Source organism: Lissotriton helveticus, chromosome 3_2 (assembly GCF_964261635.1).
Source record: "Lissotriton helveticus chromosome 3_2, aLisHel1.1, whole genome shotgun sequence".
Classification (NCBI taxonomy): Eukaryota; Metazoa; Chordata; class Amphibia; order Caudata; family Salamandridae; genus Lissotriton; species Lissotriton helveticus.
This window is the reverse complement of record NC_136062.1, coordinates 285,377,702-285,403,701: the sequence shown is the minus strand read 5'-3', so window position 1 is coordinate 285,403,701 and position 26,000 is coordinate 285,377,702. Positions and strand designations below refer to the sequence as shown.

Sequence of the window (26,000 nt, the reverse complement as noted above, 5' to 3'; positions counted from 1 at the left end):
TTTAGGAGGACGAAGCTTCCGCCTCAAATGCACTCCTCAAGGCTACTGCGAAAGCCCATCAATATTCAGTCAGGCTCTGAAAACACAACTAGACACAATTGTACTGCCAGATGGGTCAACATTGATTCAGTACGTAGACGATCTACTGATCGCTGCAGACACTGAAGAGATTTGCAAGGAAGCTACGTTGTCGCTATTACGTCACCTATGTGACATGAAGCACAAAGTCTCCCTTTCAAAACTGCAATTTTGTCGACAAGAAGTAACCTACCTAGGTCACATCTTATCGAAGGAGGGAAGGAGACTGACACCAGAAAGAATACAGGCAATCACAGAACTAAGTGCCCCAAGGACACAGAGAGGTGTTCGAGCTTTTTTGGGCATTACATCGTACTGTAGACAATGGATACCGAATTTCTCACTACTAGCCAAACCCTTACTGTCGCTACTCCGCAAAGACACGCCTAATCCTATGCCTTGGTCTGAAGATTGTCAGACGAGTTTCCACGAGTTGCGCGATGCATTGTGTTCGGCTCCTGTGTTGGGAAACCCCAACTACAGTAAGCCTTTTACATTGTATGTCCAGGAAAAAGAAGGTTGTGCATTATCAGTCTTAATGCAACTCTTTGGGGACAAACAGCGACCATGCGCGTATTTTTCGGCAACTCTGGATCCAGTGGCTAAGGCACTGCCAAGTTGTCTAAGAGCAACAGCCGCAGCAGCTGTCTGCATTCGACAGTCTGCTGGATTAGTCATGAATAACACTTTGATCGTTATGGTTCCGCATGCAGTAGACATTTTGCTAAATAGGACAAAGACGCAACACCTTACTAGCGCTCGACTATCCAATTACGAACTTACCCTGCTAGCAAGTCACATCCATATAAAGAGGTGTGATACACTCAACCCCGCTAGGTTATTACCCATCCCGACAGAGACAGACAAGATTGACAAACATGACTGCTGTTACAGGACCGAGGAAGAGACAAAAGGGAGAGTAGACTTACAAGACACTCCCCTTGCCGAATGCAATGATACTTTATGGGTTGATGGTTCGTGTTTCAAGTTGCCGAATGGTGATACGACCACAGCAAATGCCGTAACGAAGTTACACACCATTGTAGAGACAGCACACATTTCCCACGGTTCTGCACAAGCTGCAGAGTTGATAGCGCTTACTAGAGCATGTGTGCTGGCGAAAGGAAAGCGAGTGAATGTGTACACTGACAGCCAATATGCCTTTGGTGTGGCTCACAGTTTTGGGAGATTATGGCGTGAACGTGGGTTCCTTACGTCCCATGGTGCAAAGATACAACATGGCCAGCTAGTCAATGAGCTCCTTGAGTCACTCACCTTGCCCCTACAAGTCGCCATTATAAAATGCAGTGCACACAAAAAGATTCAGGATGATGTTGGCCGGGGGAATGCATTGGCAGATGAGGTTGCGAAAGAAACTGCAAGGAACACAATGAGTCGGATGTATGTCATGGGTCCCGCTAGATGGATTGCTGATGTGGGAATGTGTGAGGACACCATTGAAAGCGTAAAATCGATACAAGCCGAGGCCACTGAGAACGAGATGAATGAATGGAGAAGAAGCACAGGTAGATTGGATGCGAATGATTGTTGGGTTGAATTATCGGAACACCAGCGATGGTTATTACCTAATGCATACGTACTTGCAGTAGTAACGATGGCTCACGGAATGGCACACATCAGTTCTAGAGGAATATGTAAACTATTGGCCCCAGTATGGCAGAATAGCAATATCCCAAAATGTGCAAAGAATGTGGTCGAAAAGTGTATGGTATGTTTGAAGCACAATCCCGGTAGGGGAACCCCAACTCCAGCTGGTCATTTTGCGCCTCCAACGTACCCGTTCGAGGTTTTGCAGCTCGATTTCATCCACATGGAGAGGTGCAACAATCTGAAATACGTTCTCGTTGTTGTTTGCGCCTTTTCAAGGTGGGTGGAAGCTTACCCCCTTAAGGACAACACCGCCTTATCAACTGCCAAAGCCCTTGTCAAAGAGTTCTTCCCTAGGTTCGGTATGCCTAGAATCGTCTGGAGTGATAATGGAAGTGAATTCGTAGGATGCGTGATGAAGAGAGTGTGTGAGTGTTTAGGCATCCACCAAAAATTCCACTCTGCAAATCACCCCCAATCAGCTGGATTAGTAGAGTGCTACAATGGCACTCTAAAACTCAAACTAGCCAAGATCCAAGCCAGTACAGGTCTTAAATGGCCTGACGCCTGCCTCTAGCACTCTTGTCAACCAGGACGACTGTCCACTCCAGGTTAGGACTTAGCCCCCACGAGATTGTGTTTGGCCGCCCAGCCAACGTCTGGGGCGTGCCAAGACCCAAGAAACTAAGCGAGATAGAACACCCCGTACTGCTTGACTATTTGTGCGAATTGACAACTAAATTGCGTGTTTTACACCAACAGGTTCACAGTTCTTCTCCACCAGCCTCTGACGATCCAGGTCACCTCATCGAACCCGGTTCGTGGGTTTTGTTGCGGAATTTTCAGCGCACCAACAACGGACAACCGAGGTGGACCGGACCGCACCTAGTACTACTTTCAACCAGATCTGCTGTGCGAGTGGAAGGCAAGAAGAATTGGGTACATGGGACCCACTGCAAACGGGTCCCTCTACCCCTTCCATACGACCGGTGGGTCAACAAAGGACTTGCCGACTCTGAGACAGAATCCGTACCTCGCTTCATCCCTTTCAGCGATGCCCGTTTGAAAGAAACTAGTACAGAAAAGGAGAGCGATCATATTTTGCAAGGACTTGTGTCACCATCTATGCAATTGGACACTACTGAACCTGAAACGCTGTTTGAAGATCACACCGTACCTGGGAAGCGACGATACAACCTGCGGTCTAGACAAAAGAACTAATAAAAGTTTGATCTAATGTAATTTCCTTTTTCCCCTTTTGAACAATTTTTTGGATTTTCAGCTCTCTCGTCCCAAGGGAACTAGCTCATTTTTGATTTTTCGAACCGCCATCCGGTTCTGCTGCTAGGGTCGCGGTTGAAGTCTGGGGAGTGCAACTGGGAAGTTCTAGGTCCACGGTTCTGATTGGTCCACGGGAGTTACCCCGGACTGAGCAGAGCGCGCTCCCTGGGAGAATCAATCAACCACCGCGGGCAGCAACTAGAGGATGGAGTTTCCAAGGGTAGAGAGACCTGTCAGGCTCACGAACTTCAGAAAACAGTTACGCACGATACTGTCCAGAAGAAGATTCCTGATACTATGTGTTTTAATGTTATGTAGCATACTTGCGTTTTTTACTAGTTATACACTATTCGTTTTTAAAGTTACCTTTTCGAATGACACCCAGCCACCACCTCCTCCCACTATTTCTCCACACTACTTTCACCCTTTACCTGAACACGAGTCTGCCCGAATACTCGAATTTGTAAACAACTCTTTCATCCAGCTTCTACACCAACACCAGTCCATAATGAACACGTCAAACTGTTGGATATGCGGACTTATGCCACACACAACCGATAAGGGGATCCCATACTTCATTTTGCCATTCAGCTACTATGGTTCTCTGTGGGCTTTCCAAACCATGTTCTTATTCGCCCTAGAACCATACCCGACCCGTTCCGCTGCGAGCGATTCCAGTAACAAGGCACTAATCGCAGGTATAAGGAACATGAGTAGGGATATCGACACATATCTGACAATGCCCAAAGATGAACTGAGTCCCTACACCCGTTGGAATGTGACTAAACATGGGGTCTACCTGGTCAAGAGCCAGGCAGCACAGAAATCCCGCCCAGTTTGGATAGTGCCCCACCGAGGTCACTTATGCTTACAGGGTATTGGTAGGAACCCCACAGCACAGTTAGGAAAGAGCGTTTGCACGGAAACATATGTATTTGCTTCCCGAACTTCCCCTATACTCTTGGCAGCCAAAGGCACGTATTTCGTTTGCCACGACCAAGCCTACACGTGGTTGCCCCCTGATTTCTCAGGTATATGTTTTATTTCATTTCTGCTGCCTCCTACCTACACGGCCCGAGCAGATTACCATCGGACAAGGACAGCTAGAGGTGTCGTGGGTAAAGACGACACCGCGGGTCAGGAATTCGCTGACTTCGCAAAGGGTTTTCTGCCATTTTGGGGGCCCATGGCGAACAGCAGAAATATTCGACAGTTAGCGAGGATAGTTGAATCCGCCGTGACTACGACGGCCGGAGCACTTGGCAATTTGACAACAGAGCTTCAGTCGGATCGACTTATGACCCTTCAGAACCGAATTGCCTTAGACATCATACTCGCCGATCGTGGTGGTGTGTGTAGAGTCATCCAATCCAGTTGTTGCATTTTCATCCCTGATAACGCACCGACAGTATACCAGGCCATCTCCAAATTACACGAAATATCTGGTTCCCTTCACGTTGAGAAAGGGGATTGGTCCCTGCTGGGGTGGTTCTGGGAGCTGATCACTGCCTGGGGATGGAAAACCTTGATCTTCATTGGGATGATCTTGGCACTTCTGTTCATGTTTTGCTTGTGTATACAGTGTGCTCCTGCACTATGTGGCCTCTGTGCTACCTCGTGTGTACGGAAGCCTGTGTCGCAGGACGAGCTGAGTAACAGAATGATGCTACAGCAACATCTCCACGAATTTCTTCATACCGATTTGGACTCAGATTAGCATGAGTTATTGCCTTATATGAGGGCAAAAGGAGGGTCTGTGGTTCTCAAAATCCGGACCCCGTTGTTCTCCCGATATCGAGGTCCAATACCCGTGTCACGAAACCTCAACGTACCGAGACGATTTTTGTGTCTACGAACCGATAATGATTAGGACATCATTCCTATGTATTTGCGTTACAATCGAGGGTTGCCAACACCCCTAAATCACAGTTTCCGTCCCATCCCTTAAACTCCATTTTGTGAACGGCATCCATCTTGCATCTTGCCCTCATGATAAGTCAATTAAAGGTCGAGCTTTATCCAAATAGACACGTCCACCTTTTGTGACTTTCCCCTGACCTGTCCCAACTGACTCCACTGTCTTTGGCCAAACCTGTTTAGGCAGCTCCTCGCCCAGCGGCCGAATGCGATAGCATCTACGCATAACATTCCACGAACCATTCACTACATACAGACCATGCTTTCTGCAAACATGCACCTGTCCACGTTCCTTGTTTATGGCCAGGTTTATTACTGGGTTACACCTTTCTTTATTGAGGTTTCATCGATATCTGATGGGAGTTCCAGGCCTAACTGGGTAATCTATCAACGAACTGGACATCTAAAATATGGGCTTGCTTACATGACTTCGCTCTTTGTATTATTGTAGAAATATGTATATTGCCATACCATAAACTCAAGAATTCTTGCTTAAAGCCATATATCTTGTATATAAGGAGAAGGCTGGTTCTGTAAAAACGAACAGTCTCCCAAAACCTACTCTCCGTGTGGTGTACTTCTGGGACACGTGTTACTTGGTAGCTACCAATAAAACTTGATCTTTGACTGCGATAGAAGACTCATTGTTTCTGTGGTCCGGAACAAGGGAGAACTCAGAGGTCTTCGGGTGTTATCCCCTGACACCAGCGGGTTCCTAAAAACCCGTTACCTCACTTGGAAATTTGTACCAGTTCGGAGAGGGTCGCCTGGTTCTGCCCCCACCGGGAATTCAGGTCCCTCTGCAGAGCAGCATATGTCAACTGATGTGCTCCGCTAGCAGGATGCTTTCAGACCCAGTAGCTACAGAGTCAGTCTCAACTAAATACAGGATTGAGGCAGAAACATCGGGATCATAGCCCGAATATCTTGGGCTCTCTGCTCCAAAGGAGCAGCCTACACTAAGCTCAAGATGATTCCAAAAGTCCTACAGACCTGAAAGAACCAGCAAACAGTTTTCATAATTCATGAAGCGACTCAGAATTAGGAGCCCGTCTAATGTAATGTGTACACAGACCGACACACGCTTCCAAACAACCCTCTGTACTGAGTTGTTTAACTCACTCAGTTGAAAATGCACAGTATCCTGAGTCTCACGTTCAAATCGGAAGCCACGACGGTTAATCAAATAATGTCCTTAATGGATGCATTCAAGGAAATATATATAACTAATAACAATCCACAACACCCACAATATACAGAAAATCATTTTAATAATTCTATAAATCAGTGTAAAAGCAGGTGTCCTGATTAACTTTAAAATCTTGGAAAACATTGTCTTTTATAAAATCGCTATCTGTAATGAAAAGAAGAAAATGTGCAGTGCTCCTCTTTAATTAAATCGCGGTTCCTCTGTCTGTTGCCTAAGCTAATATTATTCTTAGTCATGGCAAACACTACACCTTAACGACGGGCCCCTGTTCGAACAGGAGTCGTGCACGCGGTGCCAGCCTCAATTTCAACTCCTGAGCGCTCCAACGTGTCTAGAGTGAAAGGTGGTCCTTCAACGACGAGCTTCTGCGGACAGAAGGAAACGCGCATTTCTGCTCTTATCACAAGTCCTTTAATAATCCAAAACATGCGCGACTCGAGAAAACTTCAAGGGCAGCTCAAAGTAGGAGTCCCTGAACAGAGCGCATTTCAAGCAGTGCTTAAGACAAGTGCGTCATAAAAGCCAGGGCAGAAGTTTTGGCACCAGTAAGTGAGGCTAAGGTGCTGCCCGGAAGCAGTCCCTCGCCGGCCTCGAGCTGGCAAGGAAACCGAGCGTGTACCTACGCCTCTCGCATCTTCACTCAACGAAATGAATATGCAAACGTTCTTATGACCAATTTAGTAATGGGGAGCCGCCAAATCATCATCACTCTAACTAATTTAATTACCGAGCCTCATTCAATTAACCAATATAAAATGCAAATGAAGCCTATCGTTGACAGCATCTGCTAATTATTGCTCACTATCATAATTAAATAGCACAGGAGTTTAGAAACAATAACGTGTCGGGCAGATTTTTAATTAAGACAACATTTTAATTAGACGGAGTCATCCTGTAGTAAAACGCTGATTGGCTGCTTCGGAGATTGGGGCATTCTTGCCAAATAACTTTTCCCCTTGGGCATCATGGCTAGCGCCCAGAGACCGCTCCCTAAAGTTGATCACATAAATGGTGACACATTAAGAACACAGCGGCGTGCGGCAGCCACACTCCTGTATGCAAAGCAAGGGCCCTGCCTTGTGCCAGAACACAGTCCTCCAATTTACAAACTTGTAAAGGAGAGCCTGCCTGCCTGTCTGCCTGCCAGGTCGCAAACAAAGGTCCGCGTGCTGGTGCTAGCAGGCACCAGATTAGAGGACGGTGGCCCTGGGGGCGACTAAAGATACCAATGCGTTTCAGATATTACAGATGTGACTTCTACTGGGTGACACTGCGTTCGCAAATGGTGATGATTTTGGAAAAATACAATCAGGCATTCTAGATAAATATAGAGAATTGGAAGCAAACGCGCTTTAACTGAAAAACACATACACCCCGTCCCCCTTTTTTTTTTTTAACAGAAAGGACATTTTTATTTTATATTTTGACATAGACACCTGACCCAGCACTGTCCCAAGACTAACGGGTTCAAGACTCCAATGCTGCATCTTGGAAGGAATGTGTCAGGTATGAGGAGTCATTAACACGCTCAGCGACACTTCTCAAAGACCGCAACTGGAATTTTCCCTAAATGCTAGGCTCTTACTGCATCCGGAAAGGCTCGTGTCGGTCCTCCTGGCGTAGTGTCCACGAGTGTATTTTATAGGCTGGCTTTAGCCACCCCATGTGAAATGACACCTCAGCACCATTTCTCTTAAGTCAGAACCCCTGAGGGCGAGCAGAAGCAACTAGTAGAGGACTACAGTTTGCAACGATTGCTCAATGGGACACTGAGATGTTTTTTCGTTTTCACTCTAGCCTTTGCCGGTAACCAATGAAGGCAAGATGCTTCCCCAGAAGATCGAGCACTAGGCTTTATTTTGCAGATAATTCTAATTGCTTAATTTTTTAACACAATACAAACTCTCCTTGGCATCGATATATCTTAGTGAACCCAGAAGCAAACGTTTCTACTATTCCGTTGTTTTTATAGTTGGAGCTGATGAGACAGGCCAGCAAATTAGAAAATTGTCAAATGCACCAGGCCCCAGTAGCATAATTTACATCATGGTCCAAATTAAGCCTGGGTGACCTTGCCACACCACACGATGATAACAAACAGTAACGGTGAAACTCTGCATTTAATAATCTATGCAGGGCCCTACTGAGGCGTAAGGCCTTTATTGGGATTACACTAAAACCCAGTTATTGTAGTGAAGAATTGTAGGACTGCTAGGATGCCTTTGAAGAGACTCAATCTTGATACGCTCTAGAAGGAAGGTATAGGCTGGGCAATCAGTAATGAAAAATACAGTTATCCTGGAAAGAACAGGTCAAGATTAACTCATCCTCCTGATAATTTGGTATCACCTTAGTAACAAGATTACACAGCCACAGAGGAACAAGTTACTTACCTTCGGTAACGCTTTATCTGGTTATCTTGACGCATATTCCTTACCTACCAATTATCCTCAGTCGTCACACTGGATCCGGAAATTCTTGAGCAGTACCCATGCACGCCAGTGGGTGGTGCCGTTTAGCTCAGCGTCGTCAGCACTGGAAGTGACGTGCACAGAGCTTATATAGGCGCCACCCCAACGCACTGACATCAGTTTCTTTTCGTGACTTTTCCACCCCAGAAGTGCAGAGCCACAAAGGATGCTGATGTACTTGTGTGCAGCACCAAGGACCTCAAAAGGCTGGCCCTAATCCGAGATCGTTCGCAGGATGAGGGGGATGGGAGGGTCAGTAAGGATTTAGATAAGATTCTCTACCAGATAAAGTGTCACCAAAGGTAAGTCACCTGTTCATCTGATAGAGACTTCTAGGCAGATATTCCTTATCTTAGAATAGATACCCAAGCAATACCTCCCCAGAAGAGTGTATGCAAACAGATTACACAAAAAAGTCCTCTGGGACAGAACAGTTCAAGGGACTTGACTGTCAAGGCAGTAAAGATTAAGGAACGTGTACAGAGATGCCCATGTAGCTGCCTAACAGATACCCAGGACAGAGACTAATGCAGTGGTCGCAGCCTTGGCTATAGTGGAGTGAAAGAGCAAGCCCTCAATCAATCAATCAATCATTGGATTTATAAAGCGCACTACTTACCCGTGAGGGTCTCAAGGCGCTGTGGGGAGTGCTGCTACTGCTCGAAGAGCCAGGTCTTGAGGAGCTTCCTGAATGTGAGCAGGTCCTGGGTCTGCCGCAGGTGGGTTGGGAGGGTGCTCCAGGTCTTGGCGGCGAGGAAGGAGAAGGATCTGCCGCTGGATGTTGTTCGTAGGATGCGTGGGACGGTGACGAGGGCGAGGCTAGCGGAGCTGGCGGGCGGGGGTGTGGAAGTTGAGTCTGTTGTTCAGGTAGGCTGGTCCGGTGTTGTGAAGGGCTTTGTGTGCGTGGGTGAGGAGCTTGAAGGTGATCCTCTTGTTGACGGGGTGTTGCTTTTTGGCCAATGCGCAGCATATTTTCATACAGAGAACTATCCATTGTGAGATGGTCCTTTTCTGCAGAGCTTTCCCCTTCTTCACTCCGATTGAGTCAATGAAGAGTTGATTGTGCACCTGAAACTCTTTAATTCTATCAACGTAGAATGACAATGGTCTTTTTGGGTCTGGGCAGTGGAGTCTACTCTTCTTTAGAAGTGAGAGGTGGAGTTAAGAAGGTTGGTAAGCTAATATTTTGACCCACATGAAAAGGTGTGAAGTTCTCCGAACCAGTTTGTCTGGGTAGAATGTAGTGTAGGGAGGGTGCACACAGAGTGCTTACAGTTGGCAGGCCCTCCTGGCCGATGTTATAGCCACTGGAAAAGCTTTTTTGATGATAAGTAAACAGAGCGGACAGTTGTGTAGAAGCTCGATGGGTGCACACATTAAAAAGGTCCAGTGGGCACAACATCAGGGCAACCTGTCTGACCACCTCCTGATCTCTGAGGGCACTGCAAGACAGTTGCAGTAGTGGCTCAAGGACCGCGATTGGGTCAGAGGCAGATCCCTCTCCCTACCCCAACTGGAGCACACAGTGGTGACGGATGCGTGCCTCCTGGGATGGGGGTGCCACATGGGAGAGGCGGAAATCAGAGGACTATGGTCTCCGGCAGAGTCCCGGCTCCATATCAACCTTCTGGAGCTGTGGGCGATCCGACTTGCACTGAAGGCATTCCTTCCCTCTGTCCGGGGAAGTGTAGTGCAGGTGTTCACGGACAACACCACAGCCATGTGGTATTGCAACAAACAGGGCGGGGTGGGGTCGTGGACTCTTTGTCAGGAGGCTCTGCACCTCTGGACATAGCTGGAACATCAGGGCATCACCCGGGTGGTTCAACATCTGGCAGGTTCTCTGAACGCCAGGGCGGATGAACTCAGCCGTCGGTGCATGATGGATCACGAGTGGCGTCTGAACTCGGACTTGGGGCAAGGTCTCTTTCAGCAGTGGGGAGAGCCTTAGTTAGATCTATTCGCCACTGAAGAGAATGCGCAATTTCATCAGTTCTGCGCGTTGGAATTTCCAAGGCGGCACTCGCTCGGAGATGCTTTTCGTTACGTGTGGAGTTGCGGTGTGTTATACGCCTTTTCGCCTATACTACTTCTGCCAAGAGTGCTGAAGAAGATCAGGCGTGACCGGGCCCAAGTCATCCTTGTGGCTCCGGATTGGGCACTAAGATACTGGTATCCCGAGCTACTCAGTCTGTCAATCGGTCCCCCTATCCGATTGCCTCTTCAGGAGGATCTTCTGTGGCAGCAGCAGGGGACGTTCCTCCACCCGAACCTGTCCAGCCTCCACCTACATGCGTGGCGAATTAGGCGGCGACAGATGATGCCATTTGACTTGCCTCATGAAGTCTGTGAGGTCATTTTGGCAGCAAGGCGTCCCTCCACAAAAACGGTATACGCCTGCAGGAGGAACACATTTGTGGCATGGTGCACAGCAAAGGCTGTGGATTCCCTTTCCGCCCCTCTTTCTGAGGTTCTCCTCTTTCTTCTTTCCCTGGCCCAGCATGGCTCTGCCATCAAGGGATATCTTTCAGCTGTTTCAGCCTTCTTGAGGCTTCCTGATCAGCCTTCTCTTTTCAAGTCCCCTGTTGTAAATAGATTCTTGAAAGGCATTACTCACATGTTTCCTCCTGTTCCCTTCGTAATGCCTCAGTAGGACTTGAACCTGGTGTTAACCTATCTGATGTGTGCTCCCTTTAAGCCACTCCATAACTGTCCTCTTCGTCTTTTGACTCTCAAGACTGCTTTCCTGGTTGCCATCACCTCTGCCAGAAGAGTGCGTGAGCTCCAGGCTCTTTCTTCTAAGCCTCCTTTCCTCTCTGTCCATCCGGACAAAGTTGTTCTGAGGACTCGTCCTTCTTTTCTACCCAAGGTGGTTACTGCCTTTCACATCGGCCAGACCATTACCATGCCCACCTTCTTCCCGCCTCCGCATCCTTCGAAAGAGGAAGACAGGCTCCACCATCTGGACCCAAAACGTGCGCTTTCTTTTTACCTGAACCGCACACAGTTCTGGGTGGAAGACCAACTTTTTGTTGACTACGTGGGCGTTAAGAAGGGACGGGCGGTGCACAAGCGAACCATCTCTCGGTGGGTCTTTTTGTGCATTAAGATCTGTTACTCCATGGCTAAAAGGGAACCGCCTGTGGGGATGCGCCCATTCCACTCAGGCCACGGCGGCTACTACTGCCTTAGAACGGGGAGTCCCTTTGCAGGACATTTGTCAGGCAGCTACGTGGGCCTCGCTGCACATGTTTGCCGAGCACTACTGCCTAGACAGCCAAGTCCGGAGAGACGGCTTCTTTGACCGTTTGGTTCTCCAGTACTTCCTGGTGTGATCTTGGTTCGCAGACCCACCACCAGGGTTGGTATTGCTGGGGTATCTATTCTAAGGTAAGGAATCTAACTAACGTGTTTCTTTCAGATGCACAAGTTACTTACCTTCGGTAACACTATATATGTAAGAAACATTAGTTAGTTAGATTCCATACCGCCCCACCCATGCTCTCCGTTCTGCGAACCGATATCTAGGGTTAAGGAATTTCCCTGTTAGGGCCCTAGTTTCATGGCACCAGTGTCGGTTTCTTGCATGGCTCTGCGTTCCTGGTGAAGAAAGCTATGTACAGAACTGACATCAGCGCGCGAGGGCGGCGTCTATGTTCTCCAGCGACGTCATCCCGGCGATCATCCCGGCGATCATGCCCTCGGACACGGATCCGCCGCCGACGCCTACCGACGCGCAGGGGTACTGCTGACGAAAACTTTCCAGATCCAGTCTGACGCCTGGGGGTTATTCTAAGGTAAGCAATCTAACTAACTAATGTTTCTTACAGATATATCGTTACCGAAGGTAAGTAACTTGTGCTACAATGTCTCCAGACATCTACCAGATCACATCCATCGTCCCATCCGTTCAGTACCGTGGAATTGGCCGTGGTATTCGTACCCCTAAGTGGGGGAAAGGATCTATCCAGGCTCGTATACAATACACTATTTGTGAGAAGTTGGCCTGATGTGCAGTGCTCACTATTCTAGTGATCACTATATATCAGTCCAAACAACCCTTATTGATGATTGGTTGTAAGTCAACCTTATAGACCAGCTATCCTAGTAGCATGGATACGAGCAGTCTAAGGCTAAGACTCTAGAGGGCGTGTTAAGCCAGCTGTTTTACCATCACATTACCCCTTGAACACCCAGTGAAAGGACACCACACAAGTTGTTATGAAAATAAACAGTGTATTTATTTATAACAAGACTACCCTGGCTCTTTATGAGACAGGGAGCTAAGCACACAACAAAACTCTTACGAAAATACTTTTAAGTTAGCACGTTACACAAATGCCCGAGGGGCACGAAAAACCATATACGCTAAAAGTGGAATGCGAATTACTAGCAGGTAAGTAACAGTTCTAATAGGCTTTGGAATCGCTAGGACTGGACTAGGGAATCGTTAGATTACTACTAGGAGGCCCAGGGGACTCGGGTGCAGAGTGTGCACTCTCACGCGGGATGCGGGACAAAGTCTATGGAAGCTAGAATTCACAAAGTTAGTGTTCACGGGCGGACCCGACCTGGTAGGGAGAAAACGACAGTGGATCCTGACCCTTGGATAGTGAGGCTATGCTGGGACACCGGAGTGCCGAAGTTACCTAGCCCAGGGGCTGCAGCTGCATAGGTCTGAAAAGACGTCGGGGATCTCGTTGCCGGACCAGGAGCCTGGAAGGAAGAAGTTGCTGGCAGGCGACCAGTGAAGGAAAGTTCGATGGATCCAAGCCTGGATCAAGGAAGAAGAAACCTGAAAGCAGAGGGGACCAAGTTCTTGAATCACTAGCCAGTGATTAAGTGGGCACCAGGATGGCACCGGGCGAAGTCACCGCAGTCAGGTGAGTGGGCGCTGCTGGGCTCTGCAGTCTCTCGGACCAGGAGGCGTTGTCGGCGACCAGGATGGAGGTGCGAGCTGTCCCACGAAGGATGAAGTCGTCGGCGTCGAAGTTACCCAGGAGTGGGCAACAAGCCTTGGCTAATTCAAGCCCACGCGGTGGACTCAAAATGGCGTCTTGAGTGGACCAGGAGGGTCCGGGGTGCTCCTCTTCTGGAAGGGAGCAAGGGCCAGTCTGGAGCAACCAGACCAGCAGCAGAAATGTCGTCGGGCGTCGTCAGGAAGGCCACAAGCCAACGGGCTAGTAGCCAAACAACGCGGTGAGCAGCGGAAAGCAGAAGGGCCCCACGCAGATCGTGGAGATGCTGGGGGGCTGCTCTTCGGTGCTGGAGCTGCTCAGGGTGGGGGCTTCTCGGACCCCAAAGCACTCACCAGGAATTCACTCGGCGGGCTTGCTGGAAAGAAGTCGTGCAGTCTTGCAGATGGCCGGTCCCTTGAGGTCTCGTCGCACCCACGGTTCTCAGCTGGGCTGTAGAGGTGGGTAGAGGTCAGAGGTGCCAGGGAAGCCGGTTCTCGTCGAGCTGGGCAGTCGGATTCCGGAGGAAGGACTTGCAGCAGACCGCAGTGTTCTTAGATGGTGCCTGCGGATGCAGGGTGACTACTCCTTAGTCACAAGGGAGAAATCTTAGGAAGAAGTCTTGAGTTCCTTTCGCAGAAAGTAGTTTCAGGATTCAAAGATGATCTGATTTGGAAGGGGGCCAGTCTCTACCTTTATCCTGTAAAAGGGGGCTGGCACGCGACTAGGTCCTGCCCTATGGGTGGGACCAGGAGGGGGGTGGTTACACCCACTTCCTTGGCGGCTTTTCCCCAGGCCAGGGGCTGGAGTGCCCCTGGAACTGGTTCCAGCCGGCCTATGCACAGTGAGCACCGGGGTGCCACTTGCAGTCACCTTCCTCTAAAGCCCTGCCTACCTACAATACACAAAACCCTGTCTGGGACGGTGCTGGCACCGCCCCTGGCAGGAAACCCTTTGTCCTTATCTCCTGCTCTGGGAGGACTCCCAGCAGCAGGAGGGCAGACTTGTGTCTCGGTGGCAGCATCCATTTTGTGGATGCTAAGGCTCTGTCTGACTTTTAACCGGGTTATAGGTTACAGGCATGTCGTGTCCCTCTAGAAGGGTGGAATGCTAACCCCGTCGCCAGAATTGGCGAGGGGTTAGTATTCCAATTCGTATGACACCTTACTCGACATGTTTTGATAAAGCGATACCAGAGTTGGCACATAACCGCGAGGATTATAATGCACTTAAGAGTATATGGTATGCGATATCATGGAAACGGCTAAGGGATAGATCCCGAAAGCCGCAGACAGGCTCAGCTCATGCCAGAGCACCATCTCACACGATTCCAAGCACTCTGCCTTCAGGATTGTTAAGGCCTGCCATAGGAGTGACTGATAGGAGATCTGTGTGTCCATTTTAGGGTTAGATATAGGTATACTATATCTAAAGCAAAGGGTGAGTACACCACCTTGCCCCAGCTGTCGTGCAGCCAGTTGTGTCAGTTTTAGTTAGTCAATCCAGGGGTGGCACAATACATGCTTCAGCCCCTGGGAGACTTCTGGGTGCACCTCAGCCCTGGGTACAGGGACTTGGAGAGGGCCCAGGGCCAATTCAGTACCTGAGTACAATTTGGATAGAGAGAACAGCTAGGCTGTGGGTCTGATTAGCAGGCCCACAGCCAGGGAAAGTCGTAAACCAGTGCAGCAAAAAGCAAAAATCTGGGTGATCATAGGATTGCAGACCCTACTCTCCTACATGACCCCCCCCCAAACTTTGGGACAATAAACTAACCTTGACCAGGTGAGTCTTCTTGCTCTAAGTGGAAATACCTGGAGAGCCCATCAGCATTGCTGTGATCAGTCCCAGGTCTATGCTCCACTGTAAAATCCATCCCCTGTAGGGAAATGGACCACCTAAGCAGTTTGGGGTTTTCACCCTTCATCTGATTTAGCCACAAGAGGGGCTTATGGTCTGTCTGAATGGTGAAGTGAGTGCCAAACAAGTAGGCCCTCAGCTTCTTCAGGGCCCAGACCACAGCAAAGGCCTCCCTCTCAATAGCTGACCAATTTTTCTCTCTGGGTGTCAACCTTCTACTAATGAAAGCAATAGGCTGATCATTACCATCAAAATTCAGTTGAGACAGAACAGCTCCCACACCCAACTCAGAAGCATCTGTTTGGACAATGAATGGCTTGGAGTAATCTGGACTCTTGAGGATAGGTGCTGTGCACATGGCCTGCTTTAGGTCATTGAATGCTTTCTGACAGCTTGCTGTCCACTGAACTTTCTTTGGCATCTTCTTGCTTGTCAGGTCATTAAGGGGGGTCACTATGGACCCATAATTTCTGACAAACTTCCTATAGTACCCAGTCAGGCCCAAGAAAGCTCGAACCTGAGTCTGGGTGATTGGAGGAGTCCAGTCCTTGATGGCCTGTATCTTACTCTCCAGTGGCTGAACCTGGCCTCCACCTACAAGGTGGCCCAGGTATACAACCTGTGACTGCCCTATCTGGCACTTTGTGGCCTTGATAGTGAGGCCTGCCTTTTGCAGGGCCTCTAACACTTTCCTCAGGTGGACCAGGTGATCCTCCCAGGTGGAGCTAAAGACAGCAATATCGTCAAGATAAGCTGCACAGAAGTCATCCAGCCCAGTGAGGACTTGATTCACCAACCTTTGGAAGGTGGCAGGTGCATTTTTCAGTCCAAAGGGCATTACCACAAATTGATAATGCCCTCCAGGGGTAGAAAATGCTGTCTTGGGTTTGGCTTCCTCAGCTAACCTGATTTGCCAATACCCAGCTGTCAAATCAAATGTGCTTAAGAAGTTGGCAGAAGCCAATCTATCTATAAGCTCATCTGCTCTTGGTATTGGGTGGGCATCAGTCTTAGTGACTGCATTGAGGCCTCTGTAGTCTACGCAAAACCTCATCTCTCTCTTACCACCCTGGGTGTGAGGCTTTGGCACTAGAACTACTGGGCTAGCCCAAGGGCTATCTGAGGGCTCAATGACTCCCAGTTCCAACATTTTCTGCACTTCAGTTTTGATGCAGTCTCTAACATGATCAGGCTGTCTGTAGATTTTACTCTTGACAGGCAGGCTGTCTCCAGTGTCAACATCATGGGTACACCAATCAGTTTGGCTGGGTGTCAGAGAGAACATATGTCGAAAGGATTGCAGAACTTGCCTGCAATCCTGTTGCTGATGTTCAGTGAGGCTGCCACAAAAGACAACACCATCAACTGACCCATCATCAGGATTCTGAGTGAGCAGGTCTGGGAGAGGGTCACTCTCTTCCTCCTGCCCCTCATCTGTGGCCATGAGCAAGCTCATGTCCTTCCTGTCAACATATGCCTTGAGCCTGTTAACATGGAGCACTCTGAGAGGGCTCCTGGGAGTTCCAAGGTCCACCAAGTAGGTAACCTCTCCCTTTTGCTCAATGATGGTGTGGGGCCCAGACCATTTGTCTTTCAGAGCTGCTGGGGCCACTGGCTCCAGCACCCACACCTTCTGTCCTGGCTGGTACACAGTCAGTACAGCCTTTTGGTCATGCCAAGCTTTTTGAAGTTCCTGGCTGGCCTCAAGGTTTTTGGATGCCTTTTCCATATACTCAGCCATCCTGGAGCGGAGGCCAAGTACATAGTCCACTATGTTGGTTGCAGGCTTTTTGAGAGGTCTCTCCCATCCTTCCTTCACCAAACACAGGGGTCCCCTTACAGGATGCCCATACAGAAGCTCAAAAGGGCTGTAGCCAACCCCCTTCTGTGGGACCTCTCTGTAAGCAAACAAGAGGCAGGGGATCAGGACATCCCATCTTCTCCTAAGAGGTTCAGGTAGTCCATGAATCATCCCTTTCAGGGTCCTGTTGAATCTCTCAACAAGCCCATTGCATTGTGGATGATAGGGTGTGGTGAACTTGTAGTTCACACCACACTCTTTCCACATGGCAGTCAGATATCCTGACATGAAGTTTGTACCTCTGTCAGAAACGACCTCCTTAGGGAAACCCACTCTGGAGAACACTCCAACTAGGGCTCTTGCCACTACAGGGGCTGTAGTGGTCCTAAGGGGAATAGCCTCAGGATACCTGGTGGCATGGTCCACCACCACCAGTATAAACTTGTGTCCTGATGCTGTCTGGGGTTCCATTGGACCAACAATGTCAATCCCCACTCTTTCAAAGGGAACCCCCACCACAGGTAGTGGTATGAGGGGGGCCTTTGTTGTGCCACCTGACTTACCACTGGCTTGGCAAGTGACACATGAGCGACAAAACTCCTTGGTATTCTCATTCATATGGGGCCAGTGAAAGTGTGAGACAAGCCTGTCCCAAGTCTTTGTCTGACCTAAATGACCTGCAAGGGGAATCTCATGGGCCAAGGTGAGAAGGAAACCTCTCAGAGACAAGGGGATGACCAGCCTCCTGGTTGCACCAGGCTTGGGGTCTCTTGACTCAGAGTACAGGAGTCCATCTTCCCAGTATACCCTGTGGGCACCTGTGGCATTCCCTGCAGCCTCAGCAGCAGCCTGCTGTCTGAGGGGTTCAAGGGAAGGGCAGCTCAACTGTTCCTTCCCCAGGTCTGCTCTGGAGGGTCCCCCTGAGCCCAGAAACTCAACTTGATCAAGTTCAAGCTCTTTAGGCTCAGTTTCCCTCAGCTCTTCTAGATCAGCCTCCTCAGAGACTTGATCCTCAACCTGGGGCAAGGGGGAAGGCAAAGCCTTACCCTTACTGCTCTTCTTCTTGGGAGGTGTCTGGTCCATAATTTCAGGATCCAGCACCTGTTCAGTGGGGCATCTTCTGGCCTGTGACCTAGTCACAGCAAGCACATGTGCTGGCAAGCCTAACATCTCCATGTGAGTCCTCTGCTCCACTTCTGACCATTGTGATGACTCCAAATCATTGCCCAACAAACAATCAACTGGGAGGTCTGAACTGACTACAACTTTCTTTGGTCCCTTCACTCCACCCCAGGAGAAAGCTACAATTGCCACACTATGACTAGTAGTGACATTGCTGGCATTGGTCACCAGGAAATCAGTACCTGGCATGATCTGTCCAGGGTCCACAAAGTTAGGTGTCACCATGGTGACACTGGCACAAGTGTCCCTATAGGCCTGAGCCATTTTGCCATTAATCAAAGGTGTCTGCCTGTATTTGCCCAAAGTATTGGGACTTATCTCAGGGGACATATCCATATCCCCTGTACAGACAAGGACAGCCTGAGTGAGTGTGCCAACTAAGTTGTCAGACCCCTCAGTACCCAAGGTTAACCCAACTAATGCCTTGGGAGTGACACTACCACTACTGACTGTACTAGGGGGTGCAGTTGCTTTAGGAGCTGTAGTGGCAGGAGTTTGTCCTCCTCTTTTGGTGCACTCACTAAACCAGTGAGATTTACTTTTGCAGTACTGGCACCACCTTTTCGACTGGCCTTCTTGAGTCTTCTTCTTCTGGGAAGCCTGACCCCCACCCTCTTTGGTTTGTTGGGGACCTGGTGAAGACTTCTGGTCATTTTGCTCATTCTTAACATTACCCTTCTGGTCTGCTTTCTTCTGACCACCCTGGTTCTGGTTCTGGTTCTGCTTGATCCTTGTCCTGACCCATTTGTCTGCCTTCTTTCCCAATTCTTGGGGAGAGGTCAGATCTGAATCAACAAGGTGCTGGTGCAGCAACTGGTTCTGACAATTGTTCAAAATTTGTTCTCTCATCATTAGATTATACAATCCTGTGTAATCTGTAACCTTGCTACCCAGCAACCAGCCCTCCAAAGCCTTAGTGGCACAATCCACAAAATCAGACCAGTCCTGAGACTGAGTTTTCTGGGTGTCTCTGAACAGCAACCTGTACTGCTCAGTGGTTAAACCAAACCCATCAACCAGTGTATTCTTCAGGACCTGGTAATTGTTAGCATCCTCCACTCTTGTAGTGAGGAGCTTATCTCTACCTTTACCATCAAAGGAGAGCCACAGTATAGCTGCCCACTGACTCTGGGGAATGCCCTGCACAGTGCAGGCCCTCTCCAGAGCAGCCATCCATTTCTGGATGTCATCCCCTTGCTTAAAGGGGGGCACTATTTTAGTCAGGTGTTTAGTATCTAAACCCTTCTCTCTATCTCTTGGGAGATTGCTGCCACCAGTGGGAGCTAGCCCACTCATCTGCTGCTCCCTTGCCAGGGCAAGCTTCTCTTTGGCCAGGGCAATTTCTTCCCTTTCAATCCTCAGTTCAGCTTGTCTCATCCTAGCTTCATGCTCCTTTCTCTGAGGGGAAGTAAATCTCCTCTGTGGAGGATTCCTTCTCCCCTGAGAAGAGGCATTAGAGTGCAGAGATCTATTGGAGTCCCTAGAAAGAGATCTATCTCTCCTAGCTCCAAGGTTAGGCCCACTTCGGGTTAGTACTGGGGGGCCCCCAGATCCTAGCCCAAGTAAGTCTAAGTTGGTCCTAGTTAGCCTTCTGACTACCTCAAGACCCTTGTCTACCTCATCCCCAGAGAGTACCTCCTGATCCTCCTCCTCAACTGCTGAATCAGTGTTGTGGAGATCTGGATCCCCAGAGGTTCCTTCTAAGGCTGGCATGTTCTCATGTAACTGAGAAAGCTTTCTGGCATCATATGTCTCTAGGAGACCTATCAGAAAGGAAGTGGTGGGGTTAGACCCCTGCTTCAGTTTTCTGGAGACACAGATCTGTCTCATCTCATGAAAACTGAGAGCTGCATATCTTGAAGTGACCTGTGGAGGGTCAACACTGACCAGGGGAGTCTCAGTAGAGTCCCCCTGAGTCGACATGCTTTTCTAGTGAGGTGTAAGTGGTGCACTTGTTAAAAGTTAGGCTGAAAACCGTCAACATTATCGGCGCCCTCTTGCTCTCCTTAAACCTTTTGTGCGCGTAAAACAGCCGCCATTTTGGACACCATGGCTTCCCTGCTCTCGCCGAGAGCCAGCGCGTCTCTCTCTCTCCCTCTCTCCTAACTTCGCTGGCAACCCCCCCCCCTGCTTGCACCTGCCTTGAGTCATAAACCCCTCTTCGGCGCTGCTCTGCCCCAGGCCCTCATCCTGTTCCCAGCGCGACACCTCCCTGCTTCCCCGTCATGACCTCCGGCCCTTTTGATGCAAACCCCTTTTCCCCGTGTGCCCGTTTGTCTCCCCCGTTTCCCAGGCCGACACCTAGCTCTGCCGATACCAATCTCTTGCCCCTCCCCATACAATAGGAAGCTTCCCTCCTCAAAGGACCCCCGAGATGATCAAAGCCCCCCCCATCCCACGAGATCCGATCGAAACCCGCACACTCCGTGAATCGGCGGAATACCCAGCTGCGCAATGATCATCACCTGTTGTGAACGGGGCGGGGACTTCCACTGTAGCCTTGCATGGGAACGGGCTGGGAAGGGGGGATTCTGAGGATGTCTTTCCGTACATCAAAGTATCAACGAGAATGTGTTACATGTAATAAAGAGACAAACTTGTGTATAAGAGGCCAGGCCTCCGGGATGCAGTTGGAGCACCTCAGAACGATACCTTCTGTCCGTTTTCGTTGTGTTCTCCTCCGGAGCGAATAAAAACCTTGTTTCCTGCCTTCCAGTCTCCAGCGCCTGCCTCTTCAATAGTTTAACTTCTTTGTGGGTTCAAGAGGCGACATCGCCGGGCAATAATTAAGGATCTTATATTCTGGTTGGTAGTGCCCCCCAGTTTGTATTTTTCCACAATTGGCGTCCCAAGCGTGGGGCCCATCAGCGACCTATGGATCCAGTGGGAGAGGTCCTGACGACAAAGTGAACGACTGCAACGATCGGGAACGCGTCTGTCCGATAGACCCTCGTCTGACAGCCGATCATCCGAACTTCACTGGTTCCGAACAGACCTCTCTCGAGTGATCTACGGTCCTGACTGGGAACCATCAGGAGTGCCGCGAGGATAACGAAGAAGAGAGGACGATCGGGCGCTGGATTCGGAAGTCAGGAAACTGTCCATGCGGTCCGGGTAAGGTCGTGTTACCACGACAAATTGCGAAAAAATTGCTTGATTGCTTGTTTGTTAAATACTAGTATTGCTCTTTTTGTTTATTTGGAGATTCACTGTCTGCAAACGGAGAAACAACAGGCTCTCTCTTTGCAAGCAGTGGAGGATAGGTAGGGCAGACAACCGTGCTTATTTTTCTCCCCCACTCAATAGTCACCTGAAACTGAGCTGTTGTTCACAAACTATTGTTTCCTGGAGATTCCCTGTCTGCAAACAGGGAAGAGACCACCCTTTTTGCAGATAGTGAAAAGGGTAGGTAACGCAGATCTTTGCGGACCTACTCATTCTCCCCATTGTTATTTATCGGTCTTTTGTTATCTTGATCTATGAGGGATTCACTGTCTGCAAACGGAGAAACAAAGGTCTCTCTCTTTGCAAGCAGTGGAGGATAGGTAGGGTAGCAGCCGTGCTTATTTTTTTCTCCCCCACCCTATAATTGCTTGAAACTGAACTGTTGTTCGCAAAATTATTGTTTCCTGGAGATTCCCTGTCTGCAAACAGGGAAGAGACCACCCTTTTTGCAGATAGTGAAAAAGGTAGGTAACGCAGATCTTTGCGGACCTACTCATTCTCCCCATTGTTATTTGTTGGTCTTTGGTTATTGTGATCCATGAGGTATTCACTGCCTGCAAACAACGTAGAATAGAAATATTCTGTCTAGTCTTTGCACCTAGTGATAAGATAGGCAGTGCTGACTTTTTAGTCCCTCGTTACGAGCCGTCATGTCTGTCTTCTCCCCATTGATTGGTAGCCTGTTTAGCCCGGACCGCTTATTAGAGATGGACCATCCAGCCCCACTGGAAGGCACCCCTAATAAGGACATGTTCATGAAGCATGGATTGACCGCTATTGCCTATAGTAAACTATGGCATAAATATACAAAACAGGGTCAAGAAAGTCAATGGCCCCTGATAGGATCCTTCGATGATGATAAAATAAAAATGCTAGAAACTGCCCTAGGTAAAAACAAGACAACACCTACTATGCTTGATAGCTTCGGCATGTGGCGAAAAGAAACTGAACAGCGTAAAAAGAAAACTGAGAGTAGGTTGGAAAAAGAGCTGCAAAAAGCAGCCCACCTAGCTGCTCAGAAACTAAAAAAGGAGATAGAAGAAAGAGAGAAAGCTAAACAGAAACTAGAAAGGGAAACGCCAAGCCAGTGTCCGGTTAGAACCCCCTCCATGCTCTACCCTGATTTACCCTCGAAACGACAAGCCAATGAGGACCTGCTGTTAGGTCCTCCTATCATCTACATGCCCCCTCCATACGCCCCTTCTCGACCCTTGGCGCAGCACGCGCCACCCCCAGGTACAAACGAAGGTACCGCCGCAGCGTCGGCCCCAATGGCCTCTGTGCCAGCCGAACCCCTTGTATTAAAACCCGCATCAACGACAACGTTAGAAGAGCATGAGACTCGAGGGGCTGGCCTTGCAAGAACAAACAGGCTAGACAAAGATGAGCGAGCGGGGATCGACAAAATAGCGAGGACACTGGTAGAAAGGAAGGATGATGAAGAGTACATCACAGATATGTTCAGCTCGTATACAGGGAGTCACAGACGACATTTTACCGTACGACTGTGTTATCATGTCTTGAATACATACGAGGACCGATATCGAGACAAAGGTCCCGAGAGCCTAAGGACTCTGTACCGGAAGGTCGATATCGGGGATGAGGGCGAGTGTGATGTGTCGGACCTCCTTACGCGTACGCTTGAGGTTTTCCGCCACCTCACTGAACGAAAGCCGGGAGCTAAATCCGCGGCCCCCGTAGTGACCGAACCACCAACCGAGCAATCTAACACCATGATGCCGATACGTGAGGCTGCCCCTTACTGGGTTCCTCCTCGGGGTACAGGGACTCACGATGATGCAAACAACCAAGATGCGAAGGGAAGGGTAGTATACAACTGGGTCTACCAGCCATGGGACCGGCAAGAGATACTGACATTCCGGAAATCTCTACCCGACCTACGTAAAAACCCCACTGCCTTCTATACTGAATTGGGTACAGCCCTGGGTTCAACTATCATGACCCTGGCTGACATCGACTTGTTCTTCGGGTTATGTCTACCAGCTGATGTGTGGAAGCAAATCCGGAAAGTCGACCACCTTGAGCTGTTCGGACATACCTGGCCACAACTCGATGACTTGGACAAACAACGGGGACCAGGACAAAAGCCGTTGAAATCCATTCTAGACCTCCCAGATAAAATTGTAGAGAAATTAAAAACCCTAATCCCAGAAAAGAAAGTGGACTGGTCGATAGTAACAGCCTGTCGCCAAAAACCCCAGGAGGATGTATCGGAATACTTCTCCCGGTTTGAAACGGTGTTCTCCGATTACAGCGGCCAGGACATGACCACTGCAACCGGACACCATCTGTTTGTCCAGAATTATGTTAAGGGCCTATCATTGGACATCTCCCAGAAACTACAGGCCAGCGAGAGTAGTTGGGCAGCCTCCAAACCTACAGCGATTCTCCAAATGGCCCAATATTATGAGCATCAGAAAAATGAAAACGATAGGGCGACAGAGAAAAAGAAGAAGGACCTGAAAGAGAGGGTGATGATCGCCAAACTGCAAGGGGTGACTATAGGACGAGACCAATACCGGGGAAACTACCAGACAAACGTCCCTAAGACTGCATTTCCCCAGGACCGCACTCTGACTCCCTACAGTGGACGCACAGACCTTAGAGATGACCAGTGCGCTTTCTGCAAAGGGACTGGCCACTGGAAATCCCAGTGCCCAGTTCTCCTGGAAATGATCAGGAACAGAGACCCCAGGGATGTAGCAAACGGACCGAGACCTAAGGGACCACAACGAGGGCCCCCAAATGACGCGACTAATGACAGATCAAGCAGACCGAATACGTTCGATCGACCCAGACAGAACCAATATCAACAATCTGACTATGACGACACTCACACCTTTGCATAGGACAGCCAAGGGCGAGGGAGGGATCCAGTCGAGCTCTATGTTGACCAGCAGGGCCCTTATGTCACTGCTAAGGTCCTGGGTACCAAGTCTCCATTTCTGGTAGACACTGGCGCAACACGTAGTGCGTTATCTAAACGACTGATTCCAAGGGCACCCTTGTCTGGCTCACTCATAACATCGACAGGTTTCGATGGAACGCCCTCCACCAACCCTTTGTCTGCCCCGATTCTCTTTGACGTAGAAAACAACACCACCGACACCACGTTCTTGCTTTCCTCCAATAGCCCTGACGCCATTATGGGACTTGACTTACTGAAACACTTCCGAGCGACGATTAGGTGTTCTCAAGATGGAGTTCGAGTGTTTCTTTACGACAACCCCGTTCTGCTTAAACATTGTTCCCCCCGACACATGTTTTCCATCACCGACGTCGACGCGTCCCTGCTTGACACCCTACCTCCGTATCTGTGGGCCAAAGCGGATTCGGACGTAGGGCGTATGTTAATTGACCCAGTGCACATTACTGTCCGACCAGACGCAACACTCCCAAAACTCCCACAATATCGGATATCGCCAGAGGGCGAGAAGGCATTGGTAATGATTATCCAGTCACTGATAGACGCAGGAGTGGTAGAGGAAGTGGTTAGCAACGTTTGCAACAGCCCTATCTTGCCCATTATCAAGAAGCAGGGAGAGGGAGATGAGAAAGCATACCGTTTCATCATCGACCTCCGAGAGATCAACAAAGTGGTGGTACCCCAGTACCCTGTGGTCTCAGACATCACCACCATCCTGACCTTGATTCCATCCACTGCCACCACCTTTTCCGTCATCGACCTCAAGAACGCATTCTTCTCCATCCCCATCCACCCAGACAGCCGATATCTCTTCGGCTTTACCCTAAAATCCCGCTCATATAGGTTTTGCCGAGCCCCTCAAGGCTACACGGAGAGCCCTAGCATCTACAGCCAGGCCCTCAAAAGGCAACTAGACCAAGTCCGGTTACCCGACGGGGTGGTGTTGGTACAATATGTCGATGACATCCTTTTGGCAGCCGACACCACCCCTCTAGCGGTTACCACCACCATTCAACTCTTGCACTTCCTTGCGGAAAATGGCCACAAGGTCTCCAAGAAGAAGTTGCAATTCTGCCTACCCCAGGTCACTTACCTAGGCCACCTTCTGTCCAAAGATGGAAGGAAACTCACCCCTGATCGAATCCAGACCATTCTAGACACCCCTGTCCCTAAAACCCAGAAGCAGGTTCGCTCCCTATTAGGCCTCACCTCCTTCTGCCGACAATGGTTGCCAAACTTCAGCCTCGTTGTAAAACCACTGCTCTCTCTCCTAAACAAAGACGTCCCTTTCCCACTCCCTTGGACTCCTGAGTGTCAAACCTCCTTCACAGAACTACGAGATGCCCTTTGCTCAGCCCCTGTCCTGGGTACCCCTGATTACAGAAAGCCCTTCTCCCTTTACACTCACGAAAGGGAGGGGTGCGCTTTATCTGTCCTGACCCAGGCCATCGGTCCTAAGCAACGA

The 26,000-nt window shown here is 49.4% G+C and overlaps 1 protein-coding gene across 2 annotated transcripts in view; it reads left to right on the top strand.

Annotated features, from left to right (window-relative positions):
• Positions 1-26,000, top strand: part of SCAPER (S-phase cyclin A associated protein in the ER) — a 3,246,499-nt gene that overhangs the window by 2,961,529 nt on the left and 258,970 nt on the right. The window lies entirely within an intron of this gene.